The sequence below is a fragment of the Lucilia cuprina genome, chromosome 4 (genome assembly GCF_022045245.1).
Source record: "Lucilia cuprina isolate Lc7/37 chromosome 4, ASM2204524v1, whole genome shotgun sequence".
NCBI lineage: Eukaryota > Metazoa > Arthropoda > Insecta > Diptera > Calliphoridae > Lucilia > Lucilia cuprina.
The window spans coordinates 13,645,964-13,667,533 of NC_060952.1; the positions used below are offsets into that span (position 1 = coordinate 13,645,964).

A 21,570-nucleotide genomic window follows, 5' to 3' on the forward strand; every position below is an offset into this window, starting at 1 on the left:
ATGTATTTAAGTAGACGCAAATAATTTATTCAAATATATGTTAATACCGTAAATATTGAAAAGTACACAAAACAACAAAAATTTCAGACAAACATCATAATAATAATAGAAACAAATATTAGAAAAGACTATGCAAATGTATGTGTTGGGCTCTTTTTCCAAAATAATATACAAATATTAACGCATTTTGTAGCACAGTTTAAATCTCATTAAGTTTGTCGAAAATTAGTAAGTTTAAGTACATAAGTATTTTATTTAATATTCGCATGCAAAGGCACTAAGTCTATCTTATTAACGCAAAGAAAACTTTTGTTTTTAATCAAATTTTCCTCGTTATTCTTAATGCAATGTTTGAGTTGTGGTATATTTAAGAAATATGTAATAATGTGTATGATAAAGAAGGAAAAAGTTTTGAAACTTTTTTTGTTAATCACACATGAGCATTCTTAGATAATGATGAATATTAATAGGCACAGTTGTTTGCATATGACAAACATTGCTGTAAAATGTTTATTAAAAAATTGTTTTTCAGGTTTTTTTCATTAATATTAAACAAGTTGTAGTGATACATGCCCAGGAAAAGCAATTTTAATTATATATACCGTCTTTATCAGTTAGAAGGAGTCTAGTCTTATATATAATATTATGTTATTAACTTCTTTTTTCTTTTTGTGATATCATAGTAATTACTTACGGTAATTACTTGTACTTACACAACCACCGACTAATTAATGACTAGTATTTACCGTCTGCATTACTTAGAAAGAGTCTAGTAATAATATTATAAGTAAATGCTTACTTTTTAATAAGAAGAAATCTTGTAAAATTTACTTAATGACTTTATAATCCCATAATGGGATACCTATAAAAAATATATATTTTTTAACTAAAAAATAAAATTTGTTTGTTTCAAAATCTTTGAAATGGTGTTTATTTTAAGAGCAATTGCTATGAACAAAATTTTTGACTTATCGGTCAAGAACTGCTGAACTTAAAGCAGGTCTCCGGTAGGTTACGTAGCCTCCGGTAGGTTAATATTTACTGTCCTAGTCAGGTAAACGGAAGTGGTGGGTTCTATTCTCACATGATGCACTTGTTAGGAAGTCTGGTGCATATACATCAAATATTCGTGTTTGATGTATATACACAGGGGAAAAAATATATACACGCCTAGTTCCAAATCAAAATCAAATTTTTAATAACATCCATTGTGAAGTATATACACACGTACGCTTTAGTTAGTTACTTAGTATGACATTGCCTAGTGTTGTCGTATGTATCTATACACTTGACAACGGATGTTGTCAATATGTTACCAGGCGTATATATTAATTCTGTGTACACTTCCTTTCAAACTAAGTAAATAACTAGAGCGGATGGTAGTTAGACATTTTAACTTCTTTTATTTTTTCCCAGAATAACTCAAGAATAAGATTTTTTCAACATTGATACTTAATGTTTCCCTAATTTTAACCCTTCGTCATGCACATGTTCCGATAGTCACGTACGTAGCGCATGTATCTGGAGAGATACACTATGTATTTCAGTACATTTATATAAAAAATATGCAATTTTAGTAACAATATTACGATATCTAACAATATTTGTAGAGGGTACCTGGAGACTCAAACTCCTAATCAATTCAGAAATATATTAAAATCACAGTTAAATTCGTAAAATATCTGGCCAGATACATGCGCATGACGGAGGGTTAGGGAAGTTTTTAGTCACTTAGTGATTTGGAAGGGGCATATGTTAAAAAATTTTAACTTTGTCCTAAATTTTATTTGATATACATTATGTAAATCTATAGCGTATATGTAGTATCCATAAAACTATAAAAAAATAACATTTCAAAATGTTGCTTATATCAATGTTATTTACTTTTAGAAAGTATAAATATTTAAGATTATAAAAGACTTAATTTCTTAAGCAAATTTTCACATATTTTCACAGAATATTATGAAATATTCTTATTTTATTAATTTGCATATTTTGTGTGTGTGGAATGGACTTCATATAAACATACAGACAGACAAGCAGATACATTTTCTACACACAAGTACTTAATCTGTCATGCAAAAATCCATTAATATTTTAACGCATATTAACGATATAAAAATTATAACACATACGCAATTTTAGCAAAAGTGAAAATAAAATTTCATAAAGTGGATGAAAAGATAAAAATATTTTAAATAAAATATGAAAATACTTGGTTTATCTTAGTTTTTCATATGATAAGTGATAAAAAAATTGGTTGTTAATGCTTAATAATTAAAACCAAAAATACAAATAGAACAATAATTTTCTTGACATTATCACAGTGGTTTTACGTAAGCCCAATTGTTATTTTCATTAGGCGGCATGTTACGCCCATATATATAAAAGGTAAAAGTAGGATCCCAAAATAACACACGACGGAAAATGAGCAGACTAAAAAAATATATAATTAAAAAAAATTATTATAATGAACACTTTGACTTAACAAATCAAATTCTGTTACTGTACATTATAAATACCCATATTCAAAAATACAAGGTTATAGTCTCCAATTTTTAGGTTAAATGTTTGAAAAATTACCTACAACAGCGGAGATTTTAAATTATTTGCTTGCTTTTAAATGACAAAAACAAATTCGTCAATCACCATTAAAATTATTTGACGAATTTATTGATACCAACAAATTCTACTGATAACCATAGTAAAATAACATATGTTATTTTTTTTTTGGTTTATTTATTTTTCTGCTATTAATCATTTAAAATTCAAAAATAAACAAGAACAAAATTATACTGATTTATAAATGAAAGCAGACAATTTAACAAATTTCTTTCGTTTTATTTCATTATATTTTAAAATAAATTTATTATTTTGCTTAAAAATTGTACGCAGAACTCTAATACAAAATGGTAAATTAATTTAAGAAAAAATTGGACATGTACACAAAAGCAAAAGTGCAATCAGGTGGAAATTGTTAAAAAAAATCGGTTGCTATTTACTTATTTAGACGCCTTGTGTTTGGCCCATTCATAGTTGTGCTGGTTTAGATATCATAAAAAATATAAAATACCAAACAAAAACAGCTATAATAACGAATTTGAAAATTTTTATCAAAACAATTATTTACGTGCTTCGTTTCCTTGGCAGTTTGATTTTCACATTATAGTGAATTTGTAGGCAAGTGTCTAAAGACCTACGGCAATAACAAAAAAAAAAAATAAGTGAATAAAATTAAATAAAAACAAGTAAGAATTAAAGTCGGACGTGGTCGATCATAAGAAAATCTACACTAATTGAGAATTATTATAAGGTCACCTATGGATCGATTTGGGGTATACATTTATATTATGTTTATTTGTGCAGAATTTCATAGAGATATATGTATGTGAATTGTGGACATTCAATTCATATTCTGAAGGGTACGCAGAAAATGATTCTGAGCTGATTGGCATACTTTAGGACATTATACCTTGCCCACTTAAGTAATGTAGGGTATAATAAACCATCAACTAGATAAATGTTGAGCAACAAAACATTTTGTAAGAAAACGTATTTTTACCAGCGTTTTTTTTTTCTACTTTGTTAAAGTATATTTCACAATTATTAAATTTGTCGGATAAATTACACATGCACGTGTAAATAGATAAAACAAAATATTTATCTTTGTTAAAGAACAAGTAAAAGTATTTGGCTAACCAAATGTTATTCACATACCAACTCCAGGAAAAACTTAAAAAGTCAATAAAACCTCTTTTCTCTACTGACTCATTGGAATTTTAACTTATTATTTTAACTCCAAGTACATACCACGTACGCTTACAAATGTAAGGATAAATAAGTACCTACAAACAGGGATTTGAGTTTTGGTTATTTTTTTTATAAAAAAGCAAACGAGATTACGAATCTAGGGCATTGTGCATTTTGTATTTTCAGTTTACGATTAAAACTTACTGGTTTAGTTAATGAGAGATTGAAAATCTCTTTTGGTGTTAGTAAGACAGCACTCATACATAGAGCACTCACTACATAGAATATATTTTCTCTAGTAAGCTACAGATTCAAAATAGATTCGTTTTAAAAATTACTGGAATAAATTGATTTTATCTAAGATCACAAGGTCCGGTAAGTAATCCCGTTAGTACTTTTAGGATTTTTCTTTAACATTGTGTTAGTCAGTTGTTTTACTTACTGCACAACTGTTTAGCAATTTTATTGTGCGCCAAATTATGGTTTTCAATTGCAAATACAAGTTTGTTTTCATTTTCTGTCAGTTGTCATTGAAAAGTTAATTGTTGTGTTTCATTGCCACATTGTTACTGGAACCATTGAATAATAAATTACAAATTCATAAAAAATTTTATTCTTATAAAATTTGGCAAAAAGATTTGGATTTTTTTTTATAAAAACGGGGCATCGCTTATGTGGGAGCTATACGAAAAACTTATATGTACTATTATCAAGAGCACATAAAGATTTTTCAACAAAAAGGCATGAACGAATAAAGTTAACACAAATTTTTTCTTTCGAAAGTAATTTCGATTAAGTTTTATTTCTTTTCCTTCAATTCGATTTAATAAAAACAAAACAACATATTTTTTTATTTCCCCTAATACACATATTTCTGTATTAAAAACTTTCTTAAGACAGTTACTTATTAAATAAATTATTACAGCTTTGTTTGTCTTAAGATTTATTTGTTTTGGTTTTATTTCCATACACTTTTTTATTTGATATACAGTGGGACTAAATAAAGGTTGTTTACAAAAATATTTCAAAAAAATGCTAATTGCATTGAATGAAACAAAATTAAATATTTCAAAAAAATGCTAATTGCATTGAATGAAACAAAATTAAAAATTCAGATAGTTCTTTAATATTACTATAAAATAAATTTAGATTTGTTCGAACTCCTTTTCGATGTTTTTCTATAATATCTAATAATTAATGGTTTCTGTAATCTAGAATTCATTTTTTATCACTGTGCATTACTTATTTGAGCATAAACACCAAAAAGTTATTTAAACGTTTTTACACTCTACATCACTGTAGTGAGGAGGGTGTTATGCTTCCTTAAAGTACAAAGTTCTGAGTCGATTAAGCTTAGCCCTTGGTGTGCACTCTACAGGTAGCAATTTTTAAGATAGGTGAATTTGACACGTACTTTCCTATTGGCCCATTATTTCACCTAGCCCCCATATAACCGTAGCCTCATAAAAGGGCTCTTGAGCTTATAACTGTTAAATGTTTTAATATATTTACAAAATTTTCACAACTTAGTTTTATATAAGTCTAAATTCACTTATAAACTTATAAAACTTATAAACTTAGTATCACGATCAAATTCAGCATAAATACCTTAAATGTAAATTCCTATACCAATATCTATAAGGATAACCATATATGTAGTCTTACTCCCGTACAAACTCTCTTTAAGAAATAATTTTTTATTGTTAACAAATTATTTAAATATTTCGGAATTAGAGAAAAAACACATAAATACTTTATTATTAAAAGAAATCTGATGTAGGGTATCATATGGTCGGCGATGCGCAACTATACTTTTTTATATTGTTTATTTTTCAATTTCTTTTTAGTTTTATGCAACAACAATTTACATACATACATATGACATAATTTCTAATATCTAATATAATAAATTCATCATGAACTTATCAGTGATAAACAATTTTTTTTAAGATATAAAAACTCAAACGGTGAGTCACTTGACAATAAAAAATTAAAAGAAAATGTCAATATAAAGAAAAAGATAATGAAATATTATAACTATTTATGCTCTACACCTTTATAATGTTATTGGATTTTAAAATCGATTAAGCCATTAAGATTAAGTCCGTCCGCACATGTAAACCGTGTAATCAAGGCCCAAAAACAAAATAATGATTTGAATTGAATCGATTTCTGGAGTTTCCGTTTCGATTAGAATATTTCTATGATATTAAGGGCAGACAGACAATCTACTCATAATAAAACTATGAATCGATAGATAATGATAATGTAGATTATACAAAATTATTATAAAATAAATTTTAAAATATAACAATGAACTTGCAAACTGTTAATGATTTTTATCGCCTTGTAGAGACGCCATTATAGTTCAAGTGTATTTTTTTATGTTTACAAAACTAAATGTTGTCCTTGATTCGTACATACATATGCATGTGTCTACACATATACATGTATCTGCTAGTATATATATACTAATTATGAGCTCTATTTAAGGGTTTTTATTTACATCCACATAAGTACTTGAATGACTTTGAATATTTATGGACATTCAGTCATTCAGAAAAGCATATTTAAAATTCCCAGCAGTATACGTATAATAATATAAATGATCCGTTTTTAACAGTTTCTCAGTAAAAATTTTGATTGTAAAGTAATGTTTCAAAAAAACTTTGGAAATAAGTACTTAATACGATTTTTTCAAATAAGTGCTTTAATAAGTTATTACAACTTATCCCGAAAACTATTTTGTTTTTACACACAAAAATATTTACGACACAGAATACGTTTGCTTTTATACTTACTACACAACTGCTTAGTAATGTATATGTGCATTAAATAAAGCATTTCTTTCTGTGTGTACAAATAATAAGTACGTATGTGATTGTAAGTAAGTCATTTGTAGAGTTATGCATTCAATCGTATAATCTAGGAAAAAGTTAGTTAAAAAATATTTTTTCTATACTGTAGTTTAAATAATTCACAAGAATTATACTAATGATCCGTCAATTGTCCACTTTTATCTTCGTAGGATTAATTTAATTTACCCTCTCGCCTTACACAAATAAAAGTTTGGTCAACTACCACAAACTACAGGGTTTTCTCTGGTGTATAATAATAACAATTTTGCTGTGAGAATATGTGTAAGTAAATATATTTAAATATTTAAAATTGTTTCCTATTAAACCACTTATCATCTTCAGTGTTGCCAACACTTGTATAAAATAATTATACAAATTTAGAGTTGTTGATTTTGGAACAATTTAAGTTAATGACTTATTTTGATTAACTTTAGTATATTATTACATAAAAACTTTTGTTTAAAAACTTTTTTAGCTAAACAATTTTCAGAGGTTTAATAAAGGTATAATGTATAAAGCTTTCATAAATACATATAGTTTATTAGATGGCAACACTTAAATTAGAATACATCTGTGTGCAGTATGTTAATTTCCTTGTATGTATTATTACAACGGAAATTACTTTCTCAATAAGCGTTTTCTTCTTAGTATTAGTGTTTATGAATTTTTAAATGCTTAATTTTAAAATCTACTTTATAATTCTGGGGTTTGGTTACTTTTATTTTTACTATAATAGCTTGAACTTTAAAAAAGAGCAATTATTATGGTTTAACATGAATGCTTAGAATTTGCATAAATTCAAGTTCATGGTATATAAATTGTATTTATTTTAAAAGAAATTTATATTTTATATGTAAAATTAAAAAAAAATCCCTTTAATTTATTGGTTTTATGGTTTAATAAATAAACTATATATATTTAATTTTTTTGTTTACTTATTATCTCACCAGCTAGTATTTAAATTTTAAAATAGCTTATTAAAAATAAAAATAGAGATAAACAATTTGTTTGTGATTTATAGAAGGTTTTAATTAAATCTTAAAAATTCGTTTCATTCCAGTTAAAAAAATGATCGTGCTGCAAACAAAAAGTTATGATTAGAAAACCAAACTACTAAAAATAAGGTAAGTTTTTTTTTGTTCCAAGATTAGATTAACGAATTTCTTTTATTATATTTTTAATGGGTAAATAAATCTTAATTTATTTAAAAATATAAAATTTGTGGGGGTAATAGATAAATAAAATTAATTATACCAGGAAACCAAGCGAAAATGAAATAAAATTTACTAAATGGAAGTATTAGAAAATAGCTCTTTTTATACTTCTTCTATATATTGTATATAAGAAGAAAGATTTTTTATAGGCCTTTCTTTTAATGTACATTACGACAACTTTGTATAATTTTCAAAAAATTCTCGAAAAATTGTATTTTTTAATTTTTTTATTTTGATATTTTGAATAAAGATTAAAGATTTTACTCATAAACAAACCTTATTTTATAAATCAAATTTTGTGTGAAAAATTTGTTTGAAAGGCTTTTATAAAATATTATATTTTTCTGATTTTTAATAATTTCGACTAAATTATTTTTTAGGTAACAATGAATAATGTTACGGATTAAATTCGGAATATAAAAAAAAATTAATTACAGACTTATTGAAAAAAATTAATACAACACACAAAATGTTTACTAATGATTGAAAATTATAATTTTTCTTTAATAATTGCTTAATAACTCATACCATCATATCATACTGCAAATATTTTTTCATGTCTAAACTAGAAAAACAGTTTAAATTTCGTGAAAAGCCAAATGAGAATCAAAATAATTGTCAAAAGCACACAATTCTGTAATTACAAGGGAATAATCAGTTTTGCAATTACTTTCAATGTACAATTAAATACAAACATTTACATATAACTATAATTAAGAAAAAGCTTTTTTGTCATAATTCCTTTGGGTATAATATAAAGTTTAAATAAAATTTACTTAATTTGATGATCAACTCTCCCCAGAGTATAACAAGAAAACATTAAACGTTAAATTAAACAACAAAAAACTTTTCTTTAGTTTTTCTCTCTTACAACAACTTTTTTGCTATTTATCATCAAACACAGATTAAAAAGTTAAAATTCTTTTGAATCTCTGAAATTTGCATAAATAAATGGTCAACAAATATTCTTACTGGTTTGCAGATGTGTTATGTTTGTCAAAAAAGTGGTGTTGTTGCTCAAGTTGTTGTCTTACACTTTTGTTAATATCCTGACACATTTCCTCAACAATCATACCTACAGGACGAATCTGTTAAAAACACTCTGACCCAAAGCAATACTCACCCTGAAAAAAAACCTACACACACAATTGCAAACCTTGACAGTAGACATCAGTAAACATGTATTGTCAACTTTTAGAGGAAAAAAGATAAAAAAATAATTTTTACAGAAAAAATTTAACATTGTAAAAAGTATGTTTAAGTTTGTAAGAAAAATTTGATTTATATGTATGTAAAAATGTGTGAGAATTAGGTCGCCTCTCACAAAAGCTAACGAGTAGAGAAATTAGAACAGTTAACATAATTGTGAGCTCAAGTGAAATAAAGTGGTGAGCGGGCTAAATTTCATCAAATTATCCTGAAAATTGAAATGTGGATCTAGTGTGCGTAAGGAGGACATACATATGTAACTGAATCTAATCCAAAAATGATTCTGAGTCGACTGGTGTACTTTAAGTTGGGTGTTACTAACAGCAGCAATAAATAGAACAGAGTATAGTAATGTATTTATATAATGACAAATAATTTTATTTTATAAAAATACAGTCACCCTAACTTATGTTTCCGTGACTTTTACATTATTTAAATGAAAAAAAAACCCTCTTTTTGTGCATTAGAATGTTTTTATGTTAATTCAAAGGAATGTAAAGAATTTATTTTAATTTAAAAAAGGTTCACCTATTTCTCCAAATATACATAAAATTGTCAACATAATGTTAGTCAATATAATGACAGGGGTTCCCAAACCATTATTTCAATACCCAATAATTCCTAAAATTTTGATAATAAATAGAACTGAGTTTTTAAAGATGTATCTAGTCAATAATTACAAAAGATATTAATTTTTTCCTATTATTATTTTATTTTTTTTCATACTATTATAGTCTACCCTGTTCAATATATTTTTAATTTAAATACTAAAGTTCTAGTTGAAATTTAAAAGCATAAATTTTTATACATAAAACATTTTTATTCATCAAATGAAAATTTCATTAAAAATGTCACATGTTTGTATGTTGTAAAAGTGATGGCCATAAAAAAAGTTGTTCGTAAAGGATACTCATGTTTGCATATGTTAATAATAATAACGTTTTATGAAGTTTCCCTTTTTTTGAATTTTTGTTGTTTGGCATTGTCGTAGTCGTTGTTGGCGTTGGGTAATGACGCCATGTTGACCTTTTAAAAAATTTATTTTTATTATTTTTTGTCTGCGTGTGGTTTTAGAAAAATTAATTTTATTTTTAATGAATATATTTCCAATATTTGAGGGTTTTTAGAAATATTTTCGATAATATATAAGTTTCTTATAGTAAGCATATAAATTACACGGCCTTTTCTTGTCCACTTAAAGGACGTTTTGAGGCAACATAATTTTTTGACGGATTATAGAAAAATTCTTTAAAAGTACAAGTCAAGAAAATCTGATCAGAAATACTTTGATTTTATAGTCCCAGCAGAGTAACTTCAATATATTCCTCATACTCCCTTAACTCTTATTCGAGTATATTTAAATATTACTTGTGTGTTCTTACAAATACGATTAAGTAATAAGCAAATAACATTAATAAAATAATAATAATAACAATTTATAAATAAATACAAAATGCATATTTAATAAAAATAACAACAATCTACATAAAAATAAAAACAGTAAATTAGCTGTATCACTTGGTTTCAAGAGGCCCATAATTACAAAAGTACACAGAAGCGTGTGCGTACTACACAAATGTGTACTTTGGTCACAATGTATTTACAGGTTTCGTACTTACTTTCAGAAATTCCATCTGAAATTGTTTTATTAACACAATTATACCTTTAATAAAAAAATATATACATGGATAATAAAAATGTTCACACATTTGTTTTATTTACTTAATACACTCAAAAAATTGGGGGTTGATAAAAAGAAGGCAAATATTATTGTTTACATAATAGATATGAAAATAAAATTATTTATTTAAGGTGGTGTTAAAATATTTTTTTTTTTTTTTTTAGTTTATAAATTTCTGAAAAATTTGAACTATTAAAATTTTGTTGCAGTAACTGTGTACATAATATGTTGATAACATTTTAACACAATTCTTTGATGTATTGTTACAGCAACAAATCCTTTATATACGTATCAAATTTTTTTACTATTTTGTTAACTTTAAAGTATGTTTTTTTCTTTAAAGTTGTTGCAATTTTTCATGAGTGTATTAATAGTAGTTTGATTGAAAACAACTATAAAGAAAAAAACCTAATTGTACTTTAATTGATTTTAAATCGATACGATAACATATTTATTACTATAACAATAACCATAGAATTGTGAAATTAACATTAAATAAAATATAGTATAAATTAAATTATTATTATGTAAATATTTACAACCAGTAAACTATTATAAATGATTCTAATAAAAAATGTAAAAAAATGTGTTAGCTATACTTTATGTGTGGGTTCCAATTAGTATCGATATATTACATACTTTTTTCCCTTGTTCATTAATAGAATAATAAGTGCTGTTTGTAACATCCAAAAATTTTCGATCTACACACTTTAAAGTAATCGGCTCTGAATCACTTTTTGAAAGAATTAAACTATGTCCGTCTGTCTTCCATCTGTGTGTTCTTGTAAACCGTGTGCAATTCTGCTTATACTATTTGTTTGACTCAATAATGTAAGTTTAGTGAAATTCGTATATTATTTCTCATATGACCCATGCAACCGTACCCTTCGATTAGAACCTTTGAGCTCATAATAACGTTAAAGTTCTATTATCACTAATATAAACAGCAAATCTTTGTCTTAATTATGAGACTGTTTGCCATTAGACTATGTACACAGAAAAAAAAATTCAAAATCAAACAAAAAATTCATAAAGTCAAGTATATTCTTTTTTTTACTAAAATAAGACCTATCACGAAATTCGTAAAATCAAGTACTCAAATTCCTAAATTCTTTATTGAAAAAAATTTTTGTTAAAATTTAATATATATTTATTAATGTTTTTCGTAAATAGTATATTATTTTAAAAGGAAAAATCCTGAATTTTTTTCATATTTTTCTTATATACTTACAACAATTGTTTCACATTCTAGAAACTCCTATTTTGTACTGTGAAAACTGAAACACTTATACATAGAATGTTATAAACCAAATAAGAATTATATCAATTCATTTTAGAACATTCACAAACTTGATTCATAGGTGTATTCCATATGCTGACAAACAAAAACATTTATTGAATCATTAAAAAAGTTTACTTAAAATTAAATTTATTTCAATAAAGTGTTTGTTAGAAAATATTTTCCTTTCATGTGAGAATCAAACAAACTCGTTATAAATCCAAACAAAAATATTTATAAAAATCGCAATTAAATTTAAGCAAACGATTGTTAAGAAAAAAATTGTTCAGATTATAGAGAAAGGATGATGAAACCACCCATTTGTTTCGTGACATCATAGACTACTCTTGGAATAGTACATTGCAAAGTATCAAAGGCCCTATGGCCAAAACTTGATATGCGGCTACCAAAAATAAATTATAGGAGTGTGTAGACGCAGTCTAAGAATTCTGGTAGGGATGCTAACGCGGCACTGCTCAAGTAGGGCCTCAGTAAGTGGGATAGCGATATACCGAACTATTGCAGGTTATGTGAAGATTTTTCCTCCCCATGTTAAGGGTTAAGCATATATTTTGCTATTCTTCTAGGAATAGTGCGTAAATAATATCATATAGTGCGTAATAAAATATCACCCTTACCCTACTTTTATCAAACAAATTGTTAAAATATTTGGGAATAAAGGTATATTACTAAAGATATATTACTGTAATTACTGTATTCGCCTTTTTAACATACTAACAGTTGTAGGGAATCATATAGTCTAGTCAGACATGTCCGACATTTTTTCACTTTATATCGTTCATATATAGCATACATTTTCTGGATCCTCAAACAAACAATAAATTTCCGTTTTCTAAAGACTCTAGGTATCTTCGGGATCCAAATCAGACATGCTTTCGAGAAGTTTCTTATTAAAAATCAGAAAAATTTAAATAAAACCTTTTTTAAACATTCTATGGTGAAGGGTATATAAGATTCGGCAATGGTAAGTATTGAACTCTTGTTGTTTTTATAAAGTTTGCCAATATTTATACTTATTCCCCTTTTTATTTTGGTTGCGCTTTACCTCAATATAAATAATTTATTTCTACCACAAGTTTTAGTTCATTTTGTAGTTTAACTTTTTCTTTTCGAACCCCCACATTACCCCCTTTCAACAACCTACACATGTCATCACTCATGTTAAGTGTGTAACCAAACATTTTTCAATCATTGTGTCAAGGAATTTTGCTAAAAGTTAAATATAAATTGAAAAAAATACTTGTGTAAAGTAGAAACAAATTCAATAATTCTTAAGTTATTTTTTTTTATTTATGTAAGTAGCAGGTGGAAGTAAATACTGCTGCGAGTCTTCGGGTGTGTGTGTGTCTAAGAAATTGTTTTCATTCTTTACCTGTTCTTGAAAACAACGTATAATTTGAAATGTCTGTTTAAAAATATATTTGGAAAATACTTCTCACATGATTATTCATTTATTCACTGTGTGTATGTGGTGTTTTTTTATATAAATGTCTGTTTAAATTTTTAGTACTTGGTACTGTTTGGTAGTATTTTTCTTTAATTTTTTTGTTGGTTTCATATGTTTTTTTCTTTATTTACAAGATAAAAATGTTCAATGCATTAAAATTTTAAGCTGTCATTGATTGATACGAGGATACTAAAGTTGATTTTTTTAATACTTTGTGGAAAAATTGTTTGGGTCTAAGGGGAAGGTTACCAAACATTTTATGTATGTATGTTTGATTTTATTAAAGAAATTTAAGTTTGATATTTTAAATAAGAAATGTTAGAAAAGAATTTTTAAATTTTTAAGAGTCAAACTAATTCTGTCATTTTAAATAAAAATAATACTTTGAATTTGTCTAGGGTGAAAGTATTATTTCATGAGATAAAAATAGCATGTCTACCAAATTTCTATGAACAATTTTTAAAAACATTACATATGTGTGTTTAAATTGTAAGGATAGAAAGACTTCTGAAGAGTGACTTGAAATATTATGTAGAGCTGTGTATGTGAATATATTTGAGTCATCAAGCATTAGCTCGAACGCTTTATATTATAACTCATTTAAATCGTATAAATATTTACTTGAATATTGAAAATACTCTGGTACCTTGTACTGGGCTGGCAGGCTGTTTGTTTGTTTTCTTGGTGTGTGAAATTTCAAGATTCAAACAAACAATATATTTCCGTTAAAAAATGTCAATATTATGTGGGTTTTACCCAGCAGATTTTCAGGAATTAAATTAGTAAGTTGTTTTGTTTTCTTACGAAGGTGAAGAGTACATTTTTTTCTTACTTCAAAATGTACATTTTAAATTTTTAATAATATTGAATCTAGAAACTTGAATTTAAATATTCAGAGACCTAAGTTAACGAAAATCTGTTCAAAAAGAACTTTTTTTGATTTTTTTTTTTTTTTGAATTTTGTGCGCACACCTAACAACTTGATTGAATGAATATATATTAAAGAGGACTTTATGGCACTTTTTTGTTTTTCAAATTCTTACTTGTTATAATTCTTAAGTTACTTTGGTAGGTCAGTAGTTAGTGTTCTATTAGACCGGGGATCATAAGAGCACACTACAGGCCCGTTATAGGCCTAGGTGTATTTCATAGGTTTTTATGTAACATACATGCTCATTTCAATCTAAGTCTCTTTAGTGCAATTGGATGGAGTTTGTCTTTGTCACTTTTTTCTTCTTCCAGGTATAACTGGAAGTTTTCTTATGCCAAATTGTGCATTTGTTATCAAGTATGATGTAACATGATCTCTGTAAATTTATTTACCACTAAAATAAGTTCTTTTAAAAGTACTTCAGTAACCATTTACCGAACTGCAGGGTATTGCTACTTTTTCCTCTAACTCTTGCTGTCTGCTTGCTCGATATGCCACATTTGATGGATTATTTGTTAGGCAAATCTATCTATCAATACTTCTTGCACTTGATCGAATACGAATAAGTGAAAAAAGTATAGTTAAGAATACGGCGTGTAAACAAAACGTGCCGTCTTCTAAGTATAAATAAAGTTTTACTTCAATAAAATTCATATGAAACAAAGATAGTGCACGAAAAAGTTATAACATTAAATTTAAAGAAAATAATACATATGCACATATGCTAAAAAAAACATGCATGTATAAATAATTTCCATGAGCAAATAATGTATTAGTGACATTTTTTATATGACCTAGCTTTAAGTAAAAACTATTCCTTTAACACACTTTCCACCTTTTTTTTTTTGCATACGCGTGTATTATTTGTATAAAGGTCTTATTCTTCACTACAAAACATACTAACTTTAACATCCCACTATCTTTCCGTCATTTCCATCCAACAAAGAAAATCCATGTAAATAATATAACGCCAGAACTTTGTAGATAAAGAGGCCATGGGTAAATAACAATGACAGCCAAAGCATGTCAATATATTGAAGGCTCATTTTTTGTTTTTTTCTTCTAACTTTTATTATTTTTTTCTTTTAAGTCAATAACTAAAACTTTAACATTTTCAGGTTTTAAGATTTTATTTTGTTTTTATGTGGAAATTGCTTTTTTAAAAAAATATAAACTTTGACTTCTTTACTCTTTGTTTGTTAGATTAAGCATTTTACGAAGAAAATTTAATGTGTGCTTATATTGTTTGTTAAATTCAAATAAAGTCATCTTTTTACCTAGCGAAAAATGTAGTTTAGAGAAAAAATTATTTTTAAAAAGTTACTCAAATTTGTATTATGAAAAAATCAGTTACAAGAACCTACACATATTTGATCTAAAATCCCCTATAACGATCTCTTTTTTTATATTTATGTGGAAAGCCGTGCAACAACCAGTTTTACACATAAATATCGTGTCAAGTGACCCAATTTTAAAAATCGATGTCTTCTGATTTGGTTGAAATTTGCAACAACGTTAATAGGCCACTAAGTAGTCACAATGAATTAAGCTTTCTTTTTGGCAACAATAAAAATACAACAAAACGTTAATTTTGAAAAAATAGGGAAAATTTAATTCTCAAAAATTTAAAAAAATTTAATTTTTTGATAGATATCGCAATCTCATCGGCTCTTTTTAAAACATAAAAAGGGCCCATTTAAAGAAAATATTTATTATTTTTTTTTTTTTTAATTTTCAAAAAATTTAATAAAAAATGGGAATAATGAAGAAATAGCTATCTGAACTCCTCCTTTCCTATAAATATAAACAACAAACAATGGTATAAAAACGGAATATGCACGCAGAGAAAAAACATGGTTCGGCAAACAATTGTTATTTTTATTGAATTTTATCAATATTTTAGTTACTGAAAACATTTATATGTTTACGACAATTATAAATATGAGAATGATTCTCTGAAAAATAATTTTTTTTACAACAAATAAATAATGATAATTATCTAAACATATTATATTTTTTAGAATCATTTAAACTATCAAATAACCATTAAATGGTAGGATTTTACATGTTTATCCATATAATATTTAAGATATAAGTAAAATACGTTTACTATTAAAAATATTTTGGTATCGCCAATTTTCTATCAGTTGTATGGTTTATCCGCACTAGATCGAATTAAATAAATTGTTAAACAAACGCAGTGTTAGATTAATTGTGAAAAATAAATAATATCTATTGTGGCATGAAAGTTTGGATATATATTTTTTATGGGAATATCAGTGCTTGGAAGTTTTGTGTTTGTTTAAAAGAAAATTAACAAATAATTACATTTTACGCCGAGCACATACAATTATCCATATTGTGTTTAATATATAACCATAATATGGTTACATGAAGACATGTGACTACTTGTAACCATAATATGGTTACTTGAAACAATAATATGATTACTTGAAGCCATTATATGATTACATGAAACCATAATGTGGTTGCTTGAAACTACAATATGATACTACAACATCACTTTATCACTATATTATGATGAAATATTCGGACTATATTTAATCATAATATGATAGGTTATTATACTAATAATGATCATAATATGTTTTAAATTTAACCATAATTCTAACCATATGTTGCTCTTAGATTATAGTTACCACAACTATATTTTTTCTCTGCGTGTGTGTAATTGCTACCCAAAATCTCTAATGAGTATATAATTATTTTATTCTTAATGATTTACATGTATATCCGTCTTACCAGACAGGCGAACGGAAATAACTTAATCGTATTATGTGGGTCAAAACCTTGCTCACACGGTTAACATGGATCGTCATACTCTAAGATGGCTGTAGATCAATATTTGTGAGAGTAATACACTTTAGTTTAAAATACTTTTAAATCGATTTTCCAAAAAATTACTCTCATCTAAACAATGTCGATATCATTATACGCCAAATAAATCTACTTCAAAATTTTTGCGGTAATATGTATGTAATATGTTTGATAATAATGGGAAATAAAAAAATATACATTCGCCCTGAGACTTCGTAATATTAAAGAAAAATACTTAATCCCATTTAAATGGCAAAAGAAGATTCACAAATGTACATTAGGGTGTCCTCTAAATTTAAAAATAGTTTTTATTATTTTTATTTTATACCTGCAAACTAAACACAAGAAATTGTTTTAATGTACATAGCATGTCGGCACGGGTAATATTCTTAGAACGAATTAATTTTTTTTTGTGATATTTTAGTTATTATGAAAAATTACAGCTGGTATACGTATAAAAAACGATATAGAAATATTAGGGACAACCTAATGTACAAATGTATGTATAAACAATTTGTATGGCGGGAATAACGCATTTTCTTTTTTTTTCAGGATGGGTTTGGTAGAAACATTTTGGTTTAGTTAAATCATCATCAATCATATTCAATGATTCATTGATTGAGTTTGCAAAACCCGCATTGATGTGGCTGTAACGTTGTCATTGCTAATATGACTATAGTTTTATACATACATATATGATGAGGATGGCGTTGACGCTGTTTTCCCTCGTCATCTTTATTCATAAATGTACGCACATACATACATACATACATACATCTATGTATGTTTATAGATTTTTCTTTACAATGTTGGCTTAATAGACAGACATAATTTTTTCCTAAATTTATTTATGTATATACGCATACTTTCCACATTGTTTGGCCAATAATGTTTTTCTTCCTTTTTTGCTCTTTATTATATTTGGAAATTGCCAGCAACTGCTGCAGGCGATTATTATCAAAATATACCCATGATTATATGGCGTATTGTTATCTAAACAAAAAAGGCAGAAAATCCGAACAACAACAGCAACAACAAAAAGGTTATCGTCAAAATAAATATTTATGTTCAATATTGATGATGTAGGTATTTTAATAAACATTATGTAGTTTCCTAAGGGTTAAGTTAACCCAAGATTTGTTTTTTTTCTTTACTTTTATATAAGTATTTTTAATACAGAACAAAACTTATTTTCAATAAGAATTTCATCTTTATTTAACAAAAATTGTTATTAATTTGATTAAGTTACAAAGAAATTTATTTCTAATCTATCATAATCTTAAATACTTTTCGTATAATAACAGTTTAAATGTAGGATTATGGAAGAAGCAATTTAATTTATCTAAAGTGTTATTATAATCTAAAATAATTTTTTGTTTTTTAATATAATGTTATAATATATTTTAGTTAATTTTAAGGGATTTACATTTTTTCTATTCAGTAACAATATTGCTTAATACGATTAATTGGCCATTTAATTTTAAGGTTATATTTATTGAGAAAGTCAAACATTAGTAGGAGAAGAAATAAAGTATATTATTTTAAAATTAGTTATTGAGGGATTCAAATTTGAACAAATGTGTTAATAAATGAAAAAAAATAAATAAATGAAATATTGAATATATGATACCATTTTTCATTATCACTTTCTGAGTCGATTTATCTATGTACGTCTGTCCGTCCGTCAATCTGCCTGTTCATGAAAAACTTGTGCGCAGGTTACAGGTCGCAATTATAAAAATAATAAGAATTGCAATATATTAGTCTTATTACACCCTGTAACAATTTACAAAAAAACTTTTACACATTGAAAAGTTCATATGCACGTGAAAATAGTTTCCAACTGTAGCAATTCTGCGAACTCCGATTTTTATAATCAGCTCTTACGTCCTTATTAAGGGACTTTAAAATTTAAAGAACTTATAATTCTATCTTTATTTTTTACTTGACTTGAATATTATAAAACTAAATTTCTAAAGTATTTACGAAATTATCCAGAAAACTTGTTTTGTTTAAGATAGAATATAGACCCTTAATATGGTGTTGTTTGCAGATTATATTGAGGAACTTCTTATGTATAAAATATTTTATTTTTCGTCAACATATTTTATGCAATGATTTTGCAGATTTTAATTAAGAATCCATAGGAAACATATAACATGGTCGAAAAATTATATTGTAGAAGTTACATACCGAATGATAAACTTATACATATACTTCTATCCTACTCACAGGATTCCGTTCGCGGAATTAAAAATGTTTTTTTTTTTTAAACATAGCTATACTATACTTACAATTTTTTTAAAGGTATTACATTTAAATCATATTTGTTAGTCTTTTTTTAAAACCATTTAAATTTTTTTCAACATTTCTAGATTGGTCTTCATTTACATAATTTGTAAGCTTTTAATACAAAAATACACACATACATCACAAAACAACACTTCTCTCAGTACAAACATAGTTTACATTTCTATATTTCTCTCCAAGTCTAAAGTGTATACCTGGTATTTACATAAAACTAAACAAAAAAATTAAAACAACTAAAGTGTGTTCCGAGTCACACTTAAAAGTAAAATTCTTTTGAAAATTACCAACTAATTACAAAGTTTCCTTTTTCGTAGAATTACACAAAGAAACTAAAATAAAAAGAACATAAACAAAACAGAAAGTGTACTTAGCCAAAACTCATTGAAACTCAAATTGTACTACAATATTATTCGCACAATGCTATTAGCATGTTGAGCCATAAAACAAAGCATGCTCTAAAGTATTGGTGACAGTTTGGTCGAATCTAAAGAAAGATTTTAAAAATTAAAAGTTATAAAAAGAAAAAAATTTTGTTTACTTATAGCGATCCTCTATGAAATTATTTAAAAAGCTTTGCAAAACTTGTTTGAAAGTTTTATTAAAATTTCGTATATACCTTCAATACGTTTAATGTAATATACCTACTAATTGGTAGCGCAGGATTTTTACAATTAAAAAAAAATACTCTATAAAAACAATAGTCAAAGTTACAAAAACGTGCTTGTGAGTGTAAAACAATACTATAGTCGTAGTAAATTACAAAAAAGCAAAAGCTGAATAGTAATTTCATTTTATATTGTTTTGTTTATCTGAACAGTTGTATCAACATTTTAACACACAAATACACATTCATACAATTTCAATCGCTGAAATAAATATATGTTCATGCCAACACTTATGTATATATGCAAACAATGGATACAAAATAATAGTTTTATACACAGTAAGCAAATTTACTCAAATTTTGTACGGGTAATTTTGAAATCCATGTATTACACATATTATGAAATAGAAAAATTCTTATATCGAGAACTAGCAAGTAAATACGATCTCCCAGACATTTAATACAAACATTTGTGTATCTGATAGACTATTAGAGATGTAATATCAACATTTATCAACAAGTATATTTTTGGAAAAGTGTCTATAATACACGCTTATGTCAATTACGTATCGAAATTGGATAAAATAGATACCAACATAGTTTTGTGAAGTTCCAACGTATTACTTAAAGGAGCAAAATCATATTCTCCTTGACCATTGTCATCTTAAAGAAACTGATCAGTTTTAACGTTTAGTATTAAGTTTGGTAACAAGAATGCTTAAAATTGCTCACTGGGTTTACATAAACATATTATAATTTGCACAATTGGCAAACGTCTATGAAGTGTACAGAAAGTGTTGTGTAAATAAAAAGAAAAACACAAAAGCAATAAAAAAATAATATAACAACTAAAATACTTAAAACTTTTACATACCACTTACATCTAACTAAAGTTTTAAAATTGGTCAGAAAATTTAATTTTATAAACCTAGAAAGAAGTGAATGAATCCTACTAAGGATTACCTACTAACTAAACAAAATGTAAATTCAATTGTAGTTTGTGTCATGAAAACCATGATTAGATAGTAACACAAATGAACATGCATCCAAAGAATATATGTATGTATACAATTGTATACATATTGACATGCTATTCATATAAATATACAATAAACTAGAAACGTATCGCACATTTCCCAGCAGTAAGACAACGAGTCTCGACTCCTTATAGATAATGAAATCGATTTGGCATGTCCATCTGAATGTTTTAGTAGCGTAGGGATTTTTTCTTGATAAAACGTAAACAACTTATATAGCTTCACATAGAAGATGACTAATGAATAATAAAGTATTTATACCCTACACCACTATAGTGGGGAGGGTATTATAAGTTTGTGCTGATGTTTGTAACATACAAAAATATTGGTCCAATACCCACCTTAAAGTATACCGATCGATTCAGAATCATTTTTTGAGTCGATTAAGACA

At 26.2% G+C, this 21,570-nt stretch overlaps 1 protein-coding gene across 4 annotated transcripts in view; it reads left to right on the forward strand.

Annotated features, from left to right (window-relative positions):
* LOC111681562 (5-hydroxytryptamine receptor 1) overlaps positions 1-21,570 on the forward strand; it is a 118,722-nt gene that overhangs the window by 41,879 nt on the left and 55,273 nt on the right. For 3 of the 4 annotated variants that reach the window (XM_046948559.1, XM_046948558.1, XM_046948560.1), the window contains one exon: positions 7,669-7,732. The exons of the other annotated variant lie outside the window; for it this stretch is intronic. The gene's annotated coding sequence lies outside the window, so the exon portion shown is untranslated. The remainder of the gene's footprint in view (positions 1-7,668; positions 7,733-21,570) is intronic. 4 annotated transcript variants of the gene reach the window in all.